Source organism: Pipistrellus hanaki, assembly GCF_964339955.1.
Source record: "Pipistrellus hanaki genome assembly, chromosome: 2".
Lineage (NCBI taxonomy): Eukaryota > Metazoa > Chordata > Mammalia > Chiroptera > Vespertilionidae > Pipistrellus > Pipistrellus hanaki.
In genome coordinates, this window is record NC_140504.1 from 59,823,722 (window position 1) to 59,847,962 (window position 24,241).

At 35.5% G+C, this 24,241-nt stretch overlaps 1 protein-coding gene across 13 annotated transcripts in view; it reads left to right on the forward strand.

Moving 5' to 3' along the window:
* ZBTB20 (zinc finger and BTB domain containing 20) overlaps positions 1-24,241 on the forward strand; it is an 818,830-nt gene that overhangs the window by 200,149 nt on the left and 594,440 nt on the right. For all 13 annotated transcript variants that reach the window (XM_084873935.1, XM_084873937.1, XM_084873945.1 and 10 more), the window contains one exon: positions 1,500-1,542. The gene's annotated coding sequence lies outside the window, so the exon portion shown is untranslated. The remainder of the gene's footprint in view (positions 1-1,499; positions 1,543-24,241) is intronic.

The window sequence follows — 24,241 nt, forward strand, 5'->3', positions numbered from 1 at the left end:
CTCAATACTTTTGTGTGCTCTATTTTTCATCTTCTAAGTCATTTCATCATGACCTTTTTTTTTGCTATTGCTATTTTATATGTTATATAACATTATAGTACTACCAGTTACCCTGTGGATTGTTACAAAATATTTCTTTATATTGATAAGTTATGTTTTCTTATATTATTTTTCTACTATTGGACATTTAGGTTGCTTTTAATTTTTTTCTATCATAAAAATTATAATTTTAGCCGAAACCAGTGTAGCTCAGTGGATAGAGCATCAGACTGCAGACTGAGAGGTCCCAGGTTCGATTCTGGTCAAGGGCATGTACCTTGGTTGCGGGTACATCTCCAGTAGGAGGTGTGCAAGAGGCAGCTGATGGATGATTCTCTCTCATCGATGTTTCTAACTCTCTATCCCTCTCTCTTCCTCTCTGTAAAAAATCAATAAAATATATTTTTTTAAAAATTATAATTTTAACATGATTTTTGTTTTGTTTTCAGTTATATAAGATAGATTTCTAAAGCTAATTAATGGCTACAGATTTTGAACTTTAAGTTCTTGATACATATTACCCAATATTTTTCTAGAAACATTTTTGGAATTCACACACTCATCAGAAATGTATAAAAATAGCATTCTATTGAACCATCATCAACATTGATTATAACCTTTATGTACTGTTAAGCAAGTATTAGACCTACTGATTTTAATATATTACTGTCATTCTTTATGCTAGAAAAAAGTATATAAATTAAACACTTCAGTTTGCTTTCAGAAAGAATATGAAATATTTTTAAGGGTCACAGTAATGTGGAGGCTGTATGTTATATCACAGTTTCCACTACATGCAAATGTGTTTCAGGTCTAACTGTAAATTCTGCATATTTTTGCCTAAGCTCTACTTATGTTTTCTGGATCGATACTCACTTCATTTTTAGTTTTCCAAAAGTGTTTGGTTTGGCTGTAACATTCCCTCTTGTAATAGGCAATGCCATTTCTATTTACTATTGTAACTAAAGTTAATGAACATTCTAAATTTATTTTTTTTATTTATGCTTTTTTTTTGTGGACTTCTCTACAAAAGCAACTTTCTTCCTCACTAATATACTAAACTGAGTACAGATGAATCTGAGTGGTTTCATTTTAGAGATTAGTAGTCATATGTGTATTAGGAAGGCAGTAGTCTTGGAAGAATACCAAAAAAAAAAAAAAAAATCATTTTAAAGTGTTTGCCTCGTTCTCTAGTAAAAGCATTTTCGTTTCAGAGGCCATGGTGAGTCTTAGTCTCTTGCTGGTGCTTGTCTTAATAACACTGTGAGGGACTGTATGTGTATATATTCACACACATGAATTTAAGGTGATTTGAAATATCCTTTGGGAAGATATAGGTATAAAATAACTCACCTCTTAAACCTGCAGGATTTCCTATTTCTCTGCAGAAATTGTCTCAGCATAAAACTGATTCTATTTAGGAAATGAATTTTTACTCATATATTTGTTTTGCATTTCAGGTACCTGATAAATCTCATCTTTCTGTGTCCTATAACTGCACAGGTATGTATATGAATTACCTATAGTTACATAAATCTATGTGTTAACTGACATGTTCTTATATTCTTGTGTATTAAAATTGTTTACAGATTTCATAATGTGAAATGTTAATTTTTGAGTCCTTGTAAATATTCACAGCTTCAAAGGATAGTACATTTTATATACACCTTGCACTTCACACTATTGTAAGAGGCAAAGAAATATTTCTAAGATTCGATGAGGCAGAATAATTTTAATTACAAAGCATTCAGCTGGTGAAGCATTAGAGAATGTTTTATGGAAATGTACTATTAAAGCCAAATTATGGGGTCAAATTATTGCAGAACCACGGTTTTAAACATTATTGCTTTATTTTCAAACTTTTTTCTGCTTTAGAGTTTATATTCTGTGGTCTTTGCTGTAGGGAAGGAGTGGCTGCAGATGTACTGTCTGCTGCACTGTCTCAAACAGAAGGGAAATGGAAAAAGATGTTTGCACCTGTTTAAAATCTCTGCCGTATGGGTGTTGTGGTTCCTGGGCAACAGGCAGGAATTCTCAGAAGCTAGCTTGCACCTGCTCAATTGTGGATGCAGCTGTGTCTTATGAGTGAGCGCACAGAGAAGCATGTCAGCAGTTTGCTTGTGCTGTTACGTATTTTGTATACTCTGAGTTCGAAAGAGTCTTACTTGATGTAGACCTAGAACTATTATATTGATTACTTGTAAAACTCACTGATTTTAGCTCCCAAATATTTTCTCCAAATCTGTCATTCTGAGTCTCAAATATGTTTTTAGGTAACTGTTCTAGATTATAGGTATGTTAATTTTCTTAAGGATACTTGTGAAAAGGAGATCTCTTCAGATAAGTGGGTTGCTAATAATTTTTGTCCTGGTAGACACATTTTGTGTTTGGCTCAATTTCACCATGTTGGCAACCCCACTATGTGAGGATGGATGTAGTTATTGATCCATTTAGCTGAACAGATTTGAAAGCATTTGGCTATTAGTGGACACATGGGGCATATTCAGAAAATTTAAGGGTATATTATAAGATGAATTCTAGATTTGGGCATGTGTCTCTGTTGCAGTTGGATGTAAGCGAGAAAGAAGAACAAGTGAAAATTAAATAGCCCTCTTAGAAAAGGTGATACTACAGTTCAGATATAGTTTTTAAGGCTGGAAGATCAAATTTACTTGCATCAAATTCTATGTTCTTGGTATTTTCTTAAGTGCTGTCAGAGATGTTTCTTTTAGTTAATAGCTCTATATATTTTCTGATAAATGTCTATGTCTTAATATAAACAAGCTATTATAGACTGTATCTTATATTAGTTAAGTTTCATAAATTCACTGTAAAAGGCTACAACTCAATATAAAAAAGTATAGTTAAATCATTTATTTAATAATCCCAAATTCCCCATATTGAAAATGTATTCAAATGACTGGGATTAATCTCATTAACATATTAAAATGCTGAGGAGTTTATATCAGTATTTAGTAACTAAGTCTTAGAGCTGGTATATCTTTTTCATTTCTTGACCCATTTAAATCTGTTTTTAAAAATAAATCACCATAATATAAATTTAACTAGCATCTTTGGAAGTAGGAAACATAGGTGGTGAGGTAAGTAGAGATTGCCCACAGCCCCTTATTACAATGCCTTGTACATAGTAGGTGGTCAATAAATTTTAAATGAATGAATATATGAATAAAACATGCATGAATTATATTAAAAATAAAGGGCTACTAGAGAGTCCTAGAAACTTGTTCCTCATTAAATATTTTGGATGGGTTTTTATGGCAATCCTTTAGGTCTCATAATGCTGATGAGACAGATGAGACTATTGATAAATTCTTTTCTTAAAATGAGAAATAAATATGTAATAATTGATCCTCATTATCACCCAGAATTGACATCACACTATTTGCAAGATGCTTTATATTAATTTTTGCTGACTATGAGAAAAGTCTTTATATTATTCTTATTCTATACACAGTGCTGAGATATTTAATGACTAAGTTTAATGGAACTTGTCACTTTTGGAAATATGTTGTGGCATAGGAATAAACTAATCTCCTGTGTTATATGATTAATACTCTAGGTTTCTGAGCCTATTCTCTTCAGTGCCTCTCTCTTTCTCCCTCTCCTCCTCCTCCTTTTTTCTCCCCAACTCATACCTTCTTCTCTAGCTTCCTGAAACACACAGAAAAATGTATGTTGATTTTTTTGGGGTCAGGTGAGATCACGTCATATTAAAAATATGTGAATGTTTTGGTAAACAGAACTAATGAGCCCTATGTTTACTGTATACATGTTTATAATTATGGTTTCTATTATTTAGTAAGTTTTAACTGTAAATAGATAGAGATAAAGTCAAGAATAGGTAACATCAAAATAGGGTAATTAAGACCTGCTTTTGATAGGCTACTCTAACATTCCATTTTGTGTGGCATGAGTCAGTCACATACCAATGGCAGAAGTTGCATAATGAGTCAATATTTATTGTATCAAACCATATTGTTTAGACTCCTCAAATTTTGGTACCACTGGTTGATGATATTTATGGGTGCTGCTAGGCTTATGGGTGCTGAAGGACCTTTCCACTGGGACCAGTTTTTCTTTTTCCTTAGTTGACACCAATGGGTGAAAGGCCAATATCGAGGACATTATTATTATTATTATTAGAACTTAAGTATGGTAGATTAAACTACATTCCTCTGTTGATCTCACCATTAGAAACTAAGAGACAAGACAAGAACATGTATTAGCTAGAATATTAAGCCAGTAATAATAGCTTCTTCAGTGATTTGTTTCAGGAATTATAGTATGGAATCACAAGGAGGGGTAAATCACCAAGCTCCAGGATACCTGGGCACAATTGAAGAATTTTCTGTGATATCAGGGTTAAAGAAATAAAGTAAGAAAATTGAGCATAGCATGTCTAGGTATAATTTCTTTCATTCTTCCCTTTCCTCCTCCTCCCCTCCTCATTTCCTTCGTTCCTTTTATTCCACACAGTAAACAGACTCCTACCATTTGTCTGACACAGTTCTAGGCTAATAATAAAACAAAGTCCTTGCTAGCCTTGTGGGTAGCCCAGTTGGTTAAAGTGTTGTCCCGATATGCCAAGGTTGCGGGTTTGATCCAAAGTCAGGGCACATAAAAAAATCAACCTATAAATGCATAAATATGTGTAACAACAAATTGATGTTTCTTTTTCTCTTCCTTTCTCTCTCTTTCTCTTTCTCTCTCTCAAATCAATAACAATAAATAAGGAAATAAATAAAGCAATAAAGCAAAATTCCTGCCTTCAGAGAGCACATAGGCTGGTAGGAGACAAGGGCATATCAACAAAGATTGTTTTGGCCTCACCACTTATTATTAGTATAGACTCAGTCAAGTTACCTATTCTTTCTGATCCTTTGTCAGTTCATTTTTAAAATTGAAGAAATGATAGTATCTACCTCATGTACTGTTATGTTTAGTTAGATATAACACAATACAGGTAAAATTTTTAGTTTGATGCTTGGCACATAACAAGTGCTCAATAAATCTTAGTGACACTACTTTCTATCACCACTATCTTCACTGCTGTCACTTAGATACTAAAGAAAGACTATTTAATTGCCCAAAAGCAGGAATCCTGGTCTGGACATTATCACATTGATTGTCTAGAATTAAAGGTTCTATCCAAAGTTACCTCTGCTTCTAGGGCTTGAAGAGATTCTAAAAATCATATAGCATTATTATTTAACATCTTTATTTCATTCATGGTAAGAAAATAAGCTCAGAAAAGTTCATGTAGTTGTTATCGTTATATAGTCTACTAGGAATTGAACCCAGAGCTCTAGATTCTTGGGTTACCATGAGACAACTCATGTGTAAAAATATTACAGTTAAACATTTTTTTCTACTAATGATTGAAGAGTTGATTGCTTATCTCAAGGAAATAAGTGGATTATTTCAAATTGCTAGAACACTAACCATACACAAAGTATCACTGTACTGAATCTAAAAGACCTTCAGGTGTTCTTATAATGGGATTAATTTGATATAAATTGGTTGAAGCCTTTTAGTTTGTGTTTGTGAATAGTTTCTTTATAAGGAGAATAATCTGAGTCAAGTTTAGCAAGACATTACTAAATGATTTCAGATGCTTTAAAGGAGTCTGTGCATACCTAAATAAATCAGCATCATGAAGGCCAGAGATCTCTGAACTCTAAATCTCTTGCATGAGTTTGAATTTAAAATCTTAGATGTGCAAATGATGTGCATTGAAATCCCAGTTCCACAATGTAGTAGCTATGTGACCGAATTAGGGTTGCCTAACCTTACTAAGCCTCAAGTTTTCTTGTCCAAAATATGGTGGTAATAATGTTTACCTTTTTAACAATGGATATAAGGACTAAAATAGATTAAGTATATAAAATATTTAGTGCATTACATCCACTACATATTACTTATCTCCTCTTTCTTCTTGTTAAAAACTAGAGGCCTGGTGCACAAAAATTCATGCACTCGGCGGATGGAGGTCCCTCAGCCTGGCCTGTGCCCTCTTGCAGTCCGAGACCCCTCAGGGGATGTCCAACTGATGGCTTAGGCCCACTCCCTGGCAGCTTTGGAGCCCTTGAGTAATGTCTGACTAATGGCTTAGGCCTGCTCCCTGCCCTGTTAGTCAAACATCCTTAGCAGTGCCACAGAGGTGGGAAAGGCTCCCGCCACCACTGCTACACTGGCCAGCAATGAGCCAGCTTCTGGCTGAGCAGTGCTCCCTGTGGAAGTACACTGAACACCAGGGGAAAGTTTCTGCATTGAGTGTCTGCCCCCTGGTGGTCAGTGCGACTGGTAGTTCCAGGTTATTCCATCCCTAGGGTCAATTTGCATGTTGCCCTTTTAGGATGTAAAGATTATTATGAAAGGACTATAAGAATTTGGAGGAAATGTGAGATTCACCCATTAAGAAAGTTAATTTTGGCAAAGTTATGTCTTTGATGATAATAGTTGAATATCTCAGTTCAGTGTGGTTAGATTCACCATTTCTATCTATGAATACTACTTTCTGTAGAAGGCTAGATCTATTTAAAGAAACATTTAAGATGAGGATAATCACATCTACTTGAAGGTCCAATGGTTTTAGAAATGCACTTTGCAATAGAAAGGCTATTGATACATCTCCCAGCAACTATCAGTTCTCTGCTGAAGGTCAGGCACCCAATCTTTTACAAACAATGAAGAATTTGCCGAAACCGGTTTGGCTCAGTGGATAGAGCATCAGCCTCCACACTGAAGGGTCCCGGGTTCGATTCCAGTCAAGGGCATGTACCTTGGTTGCGGGCACATCCCCAGTGGGGGGTGTGCAGGAGGCAGCTGATCCATGATTCTCATCGATGTTTCTAACTATCCCTCTCTCTTCCTCTCTGTTAAGAATCGATAAAATATATTTAAAAAACAAACAAACAAACAAACAAACAAAAAACAAGCAAACAATGAAGAATCCATACCTGCCAATTAATCCAAGTATTCTTGCATGCATCCTATTTAAGATAGTTATGTTGGCAAGGTTGTTGCAGTATAAGCAGCCCCAGATGTAGAATTAATAGTTGGCATTTAGTAGCAGGCTGTCTTTTATTTTGTGAGAAGGAAATTAGGATAGTAAAATGTCCTGATACCCTCCTCTGCAAAATCCCTCAACAGTAGAAAAGTAGATTTATAAATTTGTATGTATGATTTTCCCTAATTATATTTAATAAAAACTAGATGATCTTGTTTTTAATATATTTTACTGATTTTTTATAGAGAGGGAGAGGGATAGAGTGTTAGAAACATCAATGAGAGAGAAGCATCAATTAGCCGCCTCCTGCACACCCCCTACTGGGGATGTGCCCACAACCAAGGTACATGCACTTGACCAGAATCTAATCTGGGACCCTTCAGTCTGCAGGCAAGCCTACGGCAAAACTAGATTAATCTTAATTATAATAAATAATTTTTATTTTTTTACTAGAGGCCTGATACACAAAATTCATGCACAGGGATGTGTCCCTCAGCCCAGCTTCCACCCTCTCCAATCTGGGACATCCCTCTCACAATCCAGGACTGCTGGCTCCCAACCGCTCACCTTCCTGCCTGCCTGATCACCCCTGAGCCACTCCCCTGCCAGCCTGATCAACACCTAACTACTCCTCTGCTGGCCCATTCACCCCCAATTTCCCTCCCTTGCCAGCCTGGTCACCCCTAACTGCCCTTCCTTGCTGGTTCAGTCACCCCTGACTGCCCTCCCTTTCCAGCCTGGTCCCCCTCAACTGCCTTCCCCTGTTGGCCTTGTCACCCCCAACTGCCCTCCTCTGCTGGCCTGGTCACTCCTAATTGCCCTTGCTTGCTGGCCTGATTGCTCACAAATGCCCTCCCCTGCTGGTCATCTTTGGAGGCTATCTTTTGTCCACATGGGGGTAGCCATCTTGTGTGTTGGAATGATGGTCAATTTGCATATTACCTCTTTATTATATAGGATATATTTTTTCCTGCCAGGCTGTTTATAGTACAGTGATATCTTCTTGAACAGCAATCAGAAAACAAGCATGTGAAAAAGTATTAGAATTCATTACTTAGCAAAGTTGATAAAGTTGACTTGCCTAATGTTAAGTGTACAGTTTTTACCATGATTAATCAAGGTAAATATTAACGATTAATGAAATGTTTACTTAGTTGAGTATTAGTTGTATAACAAAGTATCACAAACTGGATGGCTTAAAAAAGAGAAATTTGTTTTGTCACAATCCATAAGTATGAATTCAATATTTTAGCAAGGTTGGTTCCTTCTAGGGCTGTGAGGGAAAGATTTGCTTCAGCTCCTCTCCTTGACTTGTAGATCATCATTTTCTCCCTGTTGCTCTTCAAATCATCTTGCCTCTGGGTATATATGTCTTTGTGTCCAAATTTCCCTTTTTAAAAATAAGGACACCAGTCCCCATTAGATTAGAGTCCTCTCTAATGATCTCATTTTAATTTGCTTACTTCTGTAAAAGCCCTGTCTCCAAACAAGGTCACATTTTGAGATACTTGGGATTAGGAATCAAACATATTTTTTTTTTTTTTTTTTTACTTTTTAGGGGAGGATTACAATTCAACTCAATAATTGTGTTAATAATAGTTAACATTGATCAAGTCACTTTTATATTTTAGATGTTTGACATATATTACATTGATAATTTTTATAGTCTATTAAGTAGACATCATTTCCCCCATTTTACAGGTGAGAAAAGTGAAAGAGGAGAGAATAAGCAGTTTGTTCAAGATCACACAGCTAGTAAATGTTCAATGCTAGTATTTAAACCCAGAATTCCTTGCCACATTTTTAATGGATAAGCTGCATAACAATTCAGTCAAAAGTCTAAAAAGTACTTTGAGCATTTAAGGTGGATTTTCTTTGGTCAGTAGTGCTTATGCCAAAGGACATTTATGATAGATAAAATTCATTATGCCATTGCCCAACATTGACTGCCTACATCTTCACTCCTGATATATATATATATATATAAATTTTTTTAAATCCTCACCCGAGGATATGTCTATGTATTTGAGAGAGAGAGAGAGAGAGAGAGAGAGAGAGAGAGAGAGAGAGAGAGAGAGAGAGAGAGAGAAAGAGAGAGAAACATCAATGTGAGCCAGGGATTGAACCCATAACCTAGGTGTGTGCCCTTACCAGAAATTGAACCCAAAACCTTCCTGGTGTATAAGAGATGACACTCCAACCAACTTAGCCACCTGGCCAGGCATTCACTCCTGGTATTTTGCTGACCATTGTCTAGATATAGGGGTGTCGAACTCAATCAGAGAAGGGGCCAAAATCTAAAATCCAGCCTAAATCGCGGGCCGAATGGTTTACTGAACAGTCATAAACTGACAATGTCATAAACTGACAGCGGAGTGCAGTGATGACAGCGTGGTGCGGGCCACATTGCAAGGCCTGGCGGGCTGGATTTGGCCCGCGGGCCTTCTGTTTGACATGTGTGGTAGAAGTCTTAGTGTTTTAACTCTCCAGTACTGATGAAGCTTTTGGACAGGAAGAATGCTGATGGTAGACTGCATGGATTATTCTGGCCTCAATTTGTGTAGTTGGCATGAAGAGCCAAGTCATGCCCGGGGTCTGCTACTAAGCATGTGTACACTCTGCTCTCCCTTTCTCTCTCTCCTCCCTCTCCCTCATCTTTTAACAGGCAGTTTGTGATTTCTTTTTCTCTTCTGCAATCTTTCCATGAGTGATAAACATGAAGCAGCTAGGCGTGAAGAGTGACAGTATAGAGACTGTCTATGTTTATGTGCTCCTGTAGGTGTTTATTGTAAACGAGCCACACCCTCATTGTTACTCATTCACACTAAAGAGCAAGGGGTGCTGAGTACCTTATTTAACTTTCCCATCTCACTAATGGAACAGTTTGTTTCTCACTTTGAAGTTTGAAAGCAGAACTTGTTCATGACCCATTTTTGCTAATAATTCTCTTAAGTAACCCTTGTACTCATTTATAAGATTTTTTTTTCCACCCACTGTCTGCGTAGCCTGGTTTAAAAATTTTATATATGTACTTTTAAAAAATTGATTAGTTGGAGAGCTGCCCATTCCTCTGTGCTGTATAATAAGGATTTAAAAACTGCACACTGAATTCTGTATAGTGTAATTAAAACTGACCCACATTTGGACCTGAGTACACCAGGACTTAGCCAAACTTGCCATGAGCTGAGTTCTGGTGGCAGATGGGAACTAATGAGGACATACTCCACTCCAGAATTTCCCAGCTGCTTGGCCCCTTTTTGTACAAACAAGGTTTGGAGCGAAGTCCGGATCCCAAGAGCATGTTCTGTAAATGTGCTGTACCCAGTGATTTGGGAAATGTTCTCACGAAATCAGGCTGTTTCAAGATAATCCTTAAAACCTCAGCTACTGTCAGATTTTAAACATGAAAATTCAAAGGGGCCATTTATACTCTCTCCAATCAATTTTTAATTTTAAAGTGAATAAAAATTACATTTTCTGTCTTTTTCCCCTGTTACTAGGGATAAATGATCACTTATATCCAAACTTGGAGATTTGCAGGTGGTTGGTCCAGGATAGACTAGGTCTCCTTACAACCTATGGATCTCTTCAACTGGTTTGATGTCCTGGGACTATTCAGGCAGATGTAATTGAATCAGTTTGAAGCAGCTGTAGCTGGCATGTGGTCTCTCAGATTGCTAGCACCTGCTTGTTTTTTGGGGTTTTTTTGTGTGTTTTTTTTGCAACTCATTGAAGTGAGAGAAGTGCCAAAACCAGCATTGGTCTTGGAGCAGATAAAGTACTTCAGATCCTATATTTCATTCTCCTTCCAGTCTAGCCACATCGTCGTTGGTGCCTGAATTAATAAAACCCCTTTTCATGATTGTGGCTGAGGTATACTTTTCCTTCTCATTCTTCTCAGTATTGAGATCTTGACAGTTCTGACCATGCTAGTGAAAAAAAATAAAAGAGTATAATGTGATCAGGTGGCTTTGGGGCTCTCTTATCATATACAACTGGGTAGCCTGTGGTTTGCAGAATCATTTAAATGAACACACCAAATTTATTTGCTGTTCCAGCACAGTCTTATTGGCATAGAGAATGAACAGTTAATGTATAACAAACTATGAGCTGTTCTGGAATATGATAAATACATTTGCTTAGCTGGCAGAATGTAAAATGTAACTCTAAAAGAATCGGCATACACTTACTATGTGCAAGAAGAAGCAGTCTGCTAAAAATAGATAAAAAATTAGGACATAATGAACATAAAGTATGTCTTAAAAGATATAAATTTGGAACTTTTAATTTACATATATGTTTTTATATAAATGTTTATATACATTTATAATGCTTGTTTACCTTATCTTTCCTTTGTTCCACTATATTATTTGGCAGGCATCTCTTTAATTCTTAAATACTACTAATTTCCTCATGTTTAATTTGAGCCTCGAGATGATAAAGACAACATATTTACACCCTGCTTGGGTAGTTCAGTTGGTTAGAGCCATGGTCAGCAAACTGCGGCTCATGAGCCAATGCAGCTCTTTGGCCCCTTGATTGTGGCTTTTCTACAATATACCACAGCCTAGGTGAGTCTATTTTGAAAAAGTGGCATTAGAATAAGTTCAAATTTAAAAAATTTGGCTCTCAAAAGAAATTTCAATCTCAAAAGTGGCATTAGAATAAATTTAAGTTTAAAAATTTTGTCTCTCAAAAAAAATGTTAATATTTGGCTCTGTTGACTAATGAGTTTGCAGACCACTCAGTTAGAGCATCATCCCGATATGCTGAGATTGTGGGTTCCATCTCCAGTCAGGGCACATAAAAGAAACAACTGATGAATGCATAAATACATGGAACAATACATTGATGTTTCTTTCTCTAGCTCTAAAAAAAAAAAAAAAAAAAAAATCAATAAAAATTTAAAAACAACATATTTACTTAGTTTCTAGTTTGTGTTATACATTTTCTTCACAATGGGTGTAATATTGGTAATCTTTTGAGAGAAGCAAAGAGATAAATGGAGTTTATGAATAATAGTAATAACAGTGAATTCTAAAAATTTCAACATTATCAACAGCAGATTTCTACTTTGCCAGGCATGGTTAATTGCTATGGACATAAAGAAGCATATATGATCCTTGCCTCCAAGAATCTTATGGTCTACCTGAAGAGATTTTATATACATCTTAGTATTAAATGCATGCTCTAGACATGTATTTGGTATCAAATTAACACTGTAAGAGTAAAAAAAAGTTATGTACTTTTGTAAATAAATGTTCTAGACCTGATGCCCCTCCTTCCCCTTCACTGTCCATAAAGGTCACCACTAATCCATCATGGTTCTCTTTGCTGTCAAATCAGAACTTGACCTCAAAATCTTGCTGAAGATAACACTTTCAATAACCATTACCAACTGATGGAATTTGGATTTAAGATTGAAATCCATTTGCCATGACTGAAAAATCATTAAGTTCTAAAGATATTCAGTTGAGGTAGAGGGGCTTGGTGAGCTGTAAGTAAAAAACAGGACTTGAGCTAGGCCCTGAAAAAATATACAACATAAGATTTAGGTAACTGGAAAGGAGAAAGGAGATAATTTTCAGGCTCAGGAGTATCACCAAATGAGTTAATTTGGAATTATGTTGTATATTCAGGGATTGTGAGTAAACCTCAGATGTAAATAGATAAGTGGTGATGTAGTTACTACTTTAATGTTTTTATCCTCTGCTAGAGGTTAACCTGTATTATAATTTATTATCAAATATCTCCTCAGTGGGAATTTCACCAACTCCTCCTATCTGAATTAAGTCTTTCCTATGTTTCTATAGGTTCTTATTTTTTTCCTCCATAGTGTATTATACAATTCACCTGAAGCCAAGATTCTATATTAAGAATTGAGGGGATTCAAAGATTAATTGTCCTATTTAAACTTATATAACAATAATACCTTTTAAAACGATGGTTTTTATTTTTATAAACGTGGCACTCTCAACAGTGGTTTGGGGATTTTTATTTTAAAGATGGTATTTAAGAATTTTAATGCATAATTCTAATTATTGTGGAAAAGGTATGGGGTTTTAGAGAGAAGGCAGGGAAGGGTGGTTTAGAGATCAACCAAAGGACTTGTATGCATGCATATTAGCATAACCAATGGACACAGACACTAGGGCAGTGGGAGCTTGCCCTCGGGGGTGGGAGTGGCTTGGGGTGTCAATGGAGGAAAAAAGGAGACATAATACTTTAAACAATAAAAAAAAAAAAAAAAACAACAACTGGTGTTTTAGAAATAAAATATTTGGATTCAAGTGACTGCAATATCACTTGTAATATTAACTATGAGATGTTGGGCAGTTCCTCTTATGCTTTTAGGCTCAATTTGCTAATCTATAAATTAGATGTGAGCATACAGCATATATAACAAAGCATTTTGATATTAAAATGAGCCCTTCTCCTTCCCTCCTCCTCCTCCTGCTCCACCTTCTCCTCCTCCTGTTTCTCTTTCTTCTCCTTCTCCATCTGTTCCTCCTTTTCTTCCTCCTCCTTCTTCTTCTCCTTCTTCTCCTCCTCCTCCTTTTTCATCTTCTTCCTTCTCCTCCTCCTTCACCTCTGCCTCTGCCTCCTCTTTCTCTTCCTTTTTCCCCCTCTTTATTATCATCATTGTGATTCTACTTTGAAACCATACAATAAAATATTTAACATGGTCTACTTTATACATTTTTTTCTCTCTACCACTTTTAGTATTTGCTCTAGCTCTCATAGATTCATTGTCTACTTTGACTAGAGCATTTAGCTTATCTAAAAAGATGCAAGAATTTAAGAAACACTCCATAACTTAGTCATTACAAATATTTACTTTTGAATCATTTTCTCCTCAATAACAATTCTCTTATTTGTAATATAACTATTTAATATTAATAATTGATAAATTTAAGGTATCTTAAATTTATAGTGATCCTATTTAGACATATTTTTTGTTTTAATCATTCAATCAATGAAAATTGTTCTAGCAATTTACATAACTGTATTCACCTTCCACCTGATTATATAAACACTTTTATAGTCTACTAGAGGCCCAGTGCACCAGTGTGGTCCCTCAGCCTGGCCTGTGCCCTCTCACAAACCCTGGGGGATGTAGTAGTGCAGGAAGCAGCAGGCAGCAAAGGAGGTGTTAGGTGCCACTCCTGCTAATCCTGGCCCCAGTGTACCTGCTACCACTGCCACTTGGTAGACCTTCCATGAGGTGGGAAAAGCTCGCACCATTGCATCTGTGCTTGCTAGCTGTGTGCCTGGCATCTGGTGCCTGTTGGTCACCTGAGCGGCACTCCCTGTGTGGAAGTGCACTGACCACCAGGGGACAGCTCTTTCATTGAGTGTCTGGTCCTTGGTGGTCGGTCGGTCACTTAGGCTTTTATATATATAGATATCTTGCTGAGCTTATGTGGTGTTAAGAGACCAGTATATCAAAAAACAATGCAAATATAAAATAGGTTCATCTCTTGAGTTGTAAGAGTCATTTATTTCCACCTCTGGAGTATTTGGTGACTAGAAGTTTGATCAGAAGGTTGACTAACAAAAATTTATTAACTATAGAAACAATTTTATTCACTAATAGTCAGTGATTAGTGCCTATCTATTAAGTTAATAATAATGTAATTTATCTTTTCTATTCCTTAGATAAATTCTTCAATATTTCTTGCTTTAAAATATAATATTTAATGATGAATATTCAAATGTGTTATCCTAATGATTTTGAGGGCCTTAAAGAGAATTTATAAAAATAATTTATAATTTTGTAAATATGTACATTCCTGTATATTTAGGGTACAAATGTGTGGCTAGACCTTTCATCCCTAAAAATATATTTTCTTAAAGTATTTGAACTTTTCACACTATTTATTATTCTCTTTTATGTGAAGAACATCAAAACAAGATTGTACTGTATGTCATGACTTTTTGAAGATAAAAAATGTAAATGAGTTAGGGTCTTCTGAATTTTGAGTTTTAAGTAAGTACATGATAATACATATAGAAAAATAAGTAAACTAAAAATTAAGTGTCTTGCTTTTATAATGTTTTCATTTTATGTAGCAAACAAGCTTTAAGACATGGTTAATTTGGGATATCTGGAGACAGTTCAAACAATCATTAATCATGCTAGTTTGATGTCTCAAGCCAACCAATATATACTTATTAGAGGCTTCACTAGTGTCAGGATAGGATATACCCTAAGCCAAAAGAAAGTTGATTATTTTTCTCCTGTAAATTTGTCATTTGATACTATATTTAAATTTTCATTGATCAAAATAGGCATAGTTACTTGTAAATAGAATTTTTGACCACACAATTTTTCATTTGACAGCTGATTTAAATTATGCTTAATTTAAGAATAACTTTTTTTTTATTAATCGTGCACTATAGAGATTAACTTTATTTTATTGTAGTGAATATCTCTGAAGGCTTATTTACCTACACATACACTAATCCTTTCTCCTCTCTGTAGTTGAGAGTTTATCTGTTCATTTATAGAATACTTGTTGCCTTGACACTGTGATATTTTTTATGGATTTAATTGAATTATGAGTCATTCTCTTTCATACTCTTTTAGACTACTGACATTTCTCTTCATTATAGATGCTAAACTTGAGGCACAGAAGAGCTAACCAACAGGGATAAACTTACTCCTCAAAATGCAGTTCAAAATTAAAAACTAATGTTGGTATCACTCAGCTTTTCTGTGACTCCATGTGTGCTGAGAAACCAAATATACTATTTATTTTAGTCTGTAGGGCTTTCAAATAACTTTACTCATGATCTAAATCATGAGTTACAGAAAGTTTTTTGTAATGACTATAAGCCAACTCTGTACCTGAAATTTAGTGTCATAAAGTGTGAAAAAAACATTGTGCTAGATGATTGCTTATTGAAATAATGAGATAATCTAATCTCTCTGTATTTAACATAGGCAAGGTCTCTATTAGAGAATTATGAATCTGACTGTATATAAAGAATACACACTCATTAAGTGATAACTGAAAGTGATGAGTGTTCAGGATCAGATTGAAAAAGCAAGACTCAGGTCAATTTCTAACTTTCTATAACTAGTAAGTGCCTGAGACAATTTAATCTCAGCTGTGCCCAACTGAAACCCATGCATCCTTTTTACTTCTCCCAAATTGATTCTCAAGCTATTGGAAATGTTTCATTTTCCTGTAAATAAAGAGTAGCCTACTATTAGGGTAAGAGTGGACAGAGAGAACAGAGTAAAATAAGCCATTCCTAAAATAATTGGAATAGAACTAGAAGCTTTGTTGGTCCTTTTACCTCATGATTGTGGGATATTACCAGTGCGTATTCTTTAAGAATACTCAGTAAACCAACTTTGAATTTTAAAAGTCAGTAAATAGTAGAGTATTTATAGAATTGTGACAGGTCTTACTTACTGAACAATGCTTTCAACTTTCAGGTCTTCTGGTGCACTTCTGTTTTGGATAGCACATAATTGTATGCTCATAGGACACAAATATGCAGAAGAAAGCATTCTAAGGAAATAATGCATGAAGTAAGAGCTAAATAATATGAAGGAGCCAGTAAAGAGATCTGGAATATAGGAAATTCAATTTCTGTATTCTCACAGGCTGTTCAGGATTGTGCCGGTGTGTGTGTGCGCTTGTGTGCGTGCGTGTGTGTGTGTGTGTGTGTGTGTGCACGCGTGCATTAGAGTAGAGGGACAAGGGCATGCACATCCTGTTAGCTATTAACAACATACAATTAGGAAGTCTGATTCAGGGACAACCATGTGACATCCCTCCCCCCACCCCATCTCCCTGCTTCTTTACCCTGATAGTAAACATGGCAATAATAAGCATTTAGGAATGGATTAAAAATGCTTAAATATATCTCACTAAAATTTTACAGACCTGTTATTTGTGAAAGCCAAAGTTAGTTGTCCACAAAGAGAGGGACTGAATTCATTGATACTCTTGGCTGTTCTTACCAATTAATTCCATTGCCCACACTGGTGGCAGGGTAGAGGAGCCATATGGAATTCTTAAATCATGATTTCTTCCTTTGGCAAATTGTTTTTTCTAGTAGTGTCACTAAACCTTTTTTTCCTGTATATATAAAGGCTGTGAATGAAAATAGAAGAACAACTGAATATCTTATATTTAACTTTTTTAAGTGTTAGTCTCAGGCCACGATTTAACATTGAGCTTTTTAGTTATATTTTCATGTGAATTGAGCACAGGAAATCTGTTCTCATCTTACTTTTGTTCTGAAGCAGCTATTTCTCCAAATGCTTCATTCAAAATTAAATTGTTTATCCATAACTAGAAAAGGACATGTGGTGGTAAATTATTGAAATTGATGAGATTTGATTGAATTTTCCTGAGTTTAATGTGTCTAATCAACATTGCACTCACGGCATTATTACTTTCCCATTGCTTGCTGCTATAACAGATGATAGTATTACGATGACCTAGGCTGATATTATATGAAAAAAATTGCACAAGGAAGTAGAGTGTCTACAGTGAGCATTTGAAAAACAGAGACAGATTAATATTTTCCAAAATGCTTGTGTTAGGTGATTGGGTTAATTTTTTTTTTTTTTTTTTTTTTTTTTTTTTTTTTTTACTAGAGAAACTAAAAGTGTCTTGGTATAATGTTTATAGGCTTTACCTACATTCTAATTTATAAAACAAATTATGGTGTGATTAGTAACACAACATTGTTATAATTTATACCATTGAGTCTTACCAAGGAAATTTTTATGTTTCTTTTCTTATCACATAATGGGAACCGGAAATGGAGGAAATAACTATTTTCTTACTCAGAAATTTCACAGTGTACAATTTCCACTGTGTAACTTAGGTGACCATATAATGTAATTTGTCCTCAAGACCATAATTGAGAGATGTTGGTTTAAAAATAACTATTCAAGTGACAAAGAATATTAACTCACAATAGAAGAAAGACACTATCACACTAAAGTCTCAAATACCACATATTAAAAAGATTCAGAGTACCCCTTATAACTTGTGAGCATGCACTACAGTGTTAAAGAATATCACAAAATTTTTAAGAGTACTTGTGGCAATATATACCCAAATTATAAACCAATTTTGATATTTTATTCTACTCAAGCTGTATATTTGAGAGCACATATCAAGAATAGATTCAAGGCCATGGCCAGGTAGCTCAACTTGTTAGAGCATGGTCCTGATATCCCAAGGTTGCAGGTTCAGTTCCTGGTCAGGGTACATATAATAATCTACCAATAATTGCATAAATAAGTGGAACAACAAATCAATCTCTCTCTCTCTCTCTCTCTCTCTCTCTCTCTCTCTCTCTCTCTCTCTCTCTCTCTCCCTTACTCCCTCCCTCTCTTCCTCCCTCGCTCCCTCCCCTTTTCCCCCTCTCTAAAATCAATCAATCAATCATAAAAATAAAAGAAAGAATACATTCAAGAAAACTCCTGGACCATGGCTGGAAGTTATCAGTATATATATAAGAAATACATTTCTGATCAATCTTGTTTGGCATATTTCAACACTTTGCCAGAACTAAACAGTTGAGATCAAGAAACACTATTTATTTGCCTAGTAAGTGTAGTATTTAAGATAGTATTTAGTTTATTCAGTTTGTCAGCATATATGTTGTTTTCTAATGTCATAAAGACATGCCTACAGTCTGTCTATAAAGTACTAAATAGAGATTTGTTAATTGTGGTAGGTATAGATGCTCAACATAAATATTTCAGTCTCAAACATATTTTATGTCTATTCTGTATTGGATTATTAAGACATAAAGTATAAACTGTTATAATCATAAGATATAATTTACATATCATATTTTAAATCTAATTCAATTATTTTATAGATGCGAAAATGGAAACCTTGTTGAATAGGTCTAGACAGAGTGGGGAACTGAGTAATGTAGCACTTCTTACTTCCATTCAGTATAATTTTCACCATTTACTACTACACTGAACAGTATCTTTCGGTATTTTTATTTTAAAATGTATGCAAATGTTAAAAAAATTAAAAATGTACCACCCAGGATATAAAATTAAAAAAAAGGTCTTTACCAACGTATAGTGCTATTATCAGAGATATAATTTCACGTTTATTCATGTGTAGAAATATACCTATATAGCTGAGGGAATTAAAAACAGAGAGGGAATCTTTCTATTTGTTTTCTTTGTATTTTGTTATTTTATCCTTAATACTAAATCTTAGAGTATTTACTGGGAATCAGTAAACCCAATTTAACTTTTTCTCATACACCATTTAATTTATTTTTAATAGGATATTCTTTTTTTATTATAAAAATAATATACCACCATGCTAAAACTACTTGGAAAACACAAAAAGGCATACAGAAGACAATAAAATTACCCTTGATATTACTATTACCACTTAGAAAAAAGTCATTATCAACATTATGTTGTGTGTATATGTGTGCAAGCAAAAACATAGGATTATACTCCACGTGACAGTAGATTCTGATTTTTCAACTACAACATATTATGAATATGTGTTTATGTTAAGAATTAATTTTTCTGTGACATGATTTCTATTAATTATATAGTATTCCATACAATGGTTTTGTTATAATAATTTAGCCAGTCTTTTAAAAAAAATATTGAATTTATTGGGGTGACATTGGTTAATTAAATTATATAGGTTTCAGATATGCAATTCTATAACACGTTATGTGTATGTTATATTGTATGTTTTTGTGTTCACCACCCAAAGTTATGTCTCCTTCCATCACCATTTATCCTTTCTTTTCCTCTTTCTACCTCCCCCACCCCGCTTTCTCTCTAGAAAGCACCATTCTGTTATCTGTGTCTATAAGTTCTTTTCCTTTCCTTCCTTCCTTCCTTCCTTCCTTCCTTCCTTCCTTCCTTCCTTCCTTCCTTCTTTCCTCCTTTCCTTCCTTCCTTCTTTTTTCCTTCTTTCCTTCCATCCTTCCTCCCTTCTGTCCTTCTTTCCTTCCTTCCTTCTTTCCTTCCTTCCTTCCTTCCTTCCTTCCTTCCTTCCTTCCTTCCTTCCTTCCTTCCTTCCTTCCTCCTTTCCTTCCTTCCTTCTTTTCTTCTCTCTTCCTTCCTTCTTTTCTCCTTCCTTCCTTCCTTCCTTCCTTCCTTCCTTCCTTCCTTCCTTCCTTCCTTCCTTCCTTCCTTCCTTCCATCTTCCTTTTCTTCCTTCCTTCTTTTCTTCTTCCTTCCTTCCTTCCTTCCTTCCTTCCTTCCTTCCTTCCTTCCTTCCTTCCTTCCATCCTTCCTCCCTTCCTTCCTTCCTTCCTTCCTTCCTTCCTTCCTTCCTTCCTTCCTTCCTTCCTCTCTCCCTCCCTCCCTTCCTCCCTCTCTCCCTCCCTCCCTTCCTCCCTCCCTTCCTCCCTTCTTCCCTCTCTTCCTTCCTTTCTTTCCTTCCTTAATCCTTTACTTTATCTACCCATTCCCCCAAACCCCCACCTCCTCTAACAACTGTCAAACTGTCTTCTGCATCTATGAGTCTCTATTTTTTTGTTTTGTTCATTAGATTCTGCATATAAGTGAGATCATATTGTATTTGTCTTTCTCTGTCTGGCTTATTTTATTTAGCATAATACACTTTAGGTCCATCCATGCTACCACAAAAGGTAAGATTTCCTTCTTTTTTTACAGCTGAGTAGTATTCCATTGTGTAATGTACCACAGATTTTATCCCCTCATCTACTGATGGGCATTTGGGCTGCTTCTAAATCTTGACTCTTATAAATAATGCTGCAGTGAACATAGAGGTGCATATATTCTTTCAGTATTTTGTTTTTCTTTGGATATATTCTCAAAAGGGAATCACTGGGTCAGAGGCAGTTCCATTTTTAATTTTTTGAGAAAATGTCATACTGTTTTCCACAGTGGCTGCACCATTCCGCATTCCCACCAACAGTGTATGTACAAGGACTCCTTTTGCTCTGTATCCTTGCCAACATTTGTTTGTTACTGTATTGATGATACCCATTCTTCCACATGTGAGATAAAAATCTTAATTTGCATTTCTCTGATGATCATTGACTTTGAGCATCTATTCGTGTCTATTTGCCATGTGTATGTCCTCTTTGGAGAAGTGTCTATTCAAGTCATTTGCCCATTTTTTAATTAGATTGTTGTTGTTTTGGTGTTGAGTTCTTTATAAATTTTGGATATTATCACTTATCAGATGTATCATTGGCAAATACGGTCTTCCATTCAGTGGGTTGTCTTTTCATTTTGTTGATGAGGTTTTTTTGTGTGTGTGTTTATTTTTGTTTTTGTTTTTTTTTCCCATGGAAAAAACTTTTTAGTTTGAAGTAGTCCCATTTGTTTACTTTTTTCCTTTGGTTTTCTTGCCTAAAGAGACATATCAGAAAAAACATACTGTTATTTGAAATGTCTGAGATTTTAATGTCTATAATTTTTTCTAGGATTTTTATGGGTTTGAGTCTTACATATAAGTTTTTAACCCATTTTGAGTTTATTTATGTGTATGATGTAAGAAGGTGGTCTAGTTTCATTTTTTTTGCATGTATCTATCCAGTTTTTCCAACAATATTTATTGAATAGACTGTCTTTAACCCATTGTATGTTCCTGCCATAAAGGCATGGGCTTATTTCTGTGATCTCTATGCTGTTCCATTAATCTATATGTCTATTTTTAAGCCAGTACCATGTTGTTTTGATCACTATGGACTTGCAGTATAGTTTGTGTCCCAAGTAGATCCCCGGAAAGGATCTGGGGTGTTTATCTAAGGCGTCCCTTGAGATAAACTTTAATGGTGAAGGTGTGGGACATTCAAGTAGTTGCTAGCGAAGAGACTACAGCACCAAGTAAGTGGCAGGCTTAGGACCAGAGGGACCAGAAGCTGTAATTTAAATTTTAAGCATACACAAAATAATCCAATTAACTTGTTCCTTTCCATTTTGGATGCCTTTATTTCTTTTTCTTGTCTGATTGCTGTGGCTAGGACTTCCAAAACTATATTGAATAAGAGTGATGATAACAGACATCCCTGTCTTGTTCCTAATCTTAAGGGAAACACTTTTAGTTTTGCCTATTGAGTATGATGTTGGGTGTGGGTTTGTTATGTATGACCTTTATTATGTCCCCTCTAGTCCAGTTTTTTTTTCTATTAAAAATAACCTATGATGAATATCACCGTGTGTTTTCTCATATCCTCATCAGTTCTTGGTATATAACAATCCCTCAAAAAAAAAAAAAAGCTGTCAGTGGTCTGTGAAGGATGAAGACACAGAGGTGGGAAGAGGTCAAGCATAGGTAACTGGTGTTTTTGTCTAAGATATGTTGCAGGCTGCCACAGGCTATGGAGAGCAGCTTTCTCCAAAGCAAACTTCCATTTCATTGCCGCTCAGACTGTGGATGTTAACTTGGCACAATTGAAATGTCCCTGTTTGCTTTGAGGCAGTGGCCTGACCTTTTAAGCACACCCCATGTATTCAGTGATTGAGACCACTTACTCATACTAATCATTGCACACAGAAAATACATAAAAGAGTTACATTCATCACTCAATATATTTTGCTACTCAAGTGTCATGAAACATTCAGGGTATATTAACTAGAAAATGCACACCTGGAGTATGTTACTTAGCTTTAGAAACTGCTTATTTAAAAAAATCAATTTAATTTTTAGGGAAAAAAATCAGTTTTGGATTTTGAGCATATATATCATCTTTCATTTTGGCCCAATTAACCCAGCAGGTGTGTGCAAATTAGGTCACTACTTTGTCACCGTGGTAACATGCTTTGGGGAGGTGGATCTTAACCACATCCAGCACAGGTGATGTTGGCTGAGTTAGTATTAAGAGATGCTTTACAAACAAGGCAGAATTAATATGTTGGAGTGTACAAAATAGATCTGATTCTGGTTACCAAGTGATACCATTCTATGACATGAAAATAAGTACAGTACCACCTCAAGATTATATTAACAGGAGAGATTAATGAGCCTCAGAAACAGAACTTCTATACATAAAATTTATAATATCTGAAAGGGCAGTAAAACTTACTACCAATCATTCATGAGGCCATTATCTAATTCTTTCATTGAGCAAGAGGCCAGAGTCAAGTTCCCTGGAATTTAAGGATGTTTTTAGAGTTGGGCCATGGTTTTCAGAGGGTCATTTCCCTTCTGCCTATTCATCCTAATGACTAGATTTCAGTCAGTCCTAGCAGGTTTTTTTGTTTGTTTGTTTGTTTTTTAAGACAGTGTCTAATCCTTTCTTTTAATTTTTTTTATCATTATTCACAATTGCTTATGGGTTAAGAAGTTGGCAGACTTGATCTATGCCAGCACTCCAGCTTTAATACAAGTCTTAACTCCAGCTTCTTCTCACCAGGTGGAAAATCAGACATGTTATAAGATTGCTGGTAGATATTGTACAATCTGTTTGGCTGCTGAAGGTTCCAAATCATGTGGGCATTCTGCAGCCCCACAGAGTGGTAGAATTTCTTCACTTATCACTGACAAGTTAACACCTCTTTTGGTCATTAAAATTGTAAATCTGGATTATAGGATGCAGAAAATAGTCCAAATTAATGATATTAAATATGTTTCCAAGGAAGTGCATCTCTCCTGACCACTTTTAGCCTTCAGCCATGATGAGCCTGTTGGGGCCAAGGCTTCATGTTTTTCAGTGTGCCCTACTATCCTGACTTATATTTGTATCACTTGTTATAATTCTGAAGCAGTTTTGTATATTCTGTTTCATTTTTGGGGTAATATTTTACACATGGCATTTCAGAAACTTGAATCCCTCTAGTGTTTATTTTCAATTGCTTGTGACCACAGCTTTATTATGTATTTCATGTGTTTTCAATAGTGAATATTTACAAAACACTGAACAAACTCTTCAAGATTCCTTTTCATGATTTCCCTCTCCATGCGTCAAGGATGAGATGAACAGAGGAGTCATAGTGACTTACCCTGTGTCAGAGAGTATGTGGATTCACTTTCAAATGGATAAAGAGACCCATTCACTTTTAAATGGATAAAGAGCCCCCCTCCCCCACCCCCCACCACCCCTCCCCACTTCGTGCATCCCTTATCTTCTAAGAGTCTTCCAGGTTTGAAGAGTTACAAAGGGATAGCATTGCTAAGTGGAGAAACAGTTGACTCAAGTACTCTTTTACCTCCAGCTTCTCTTTCA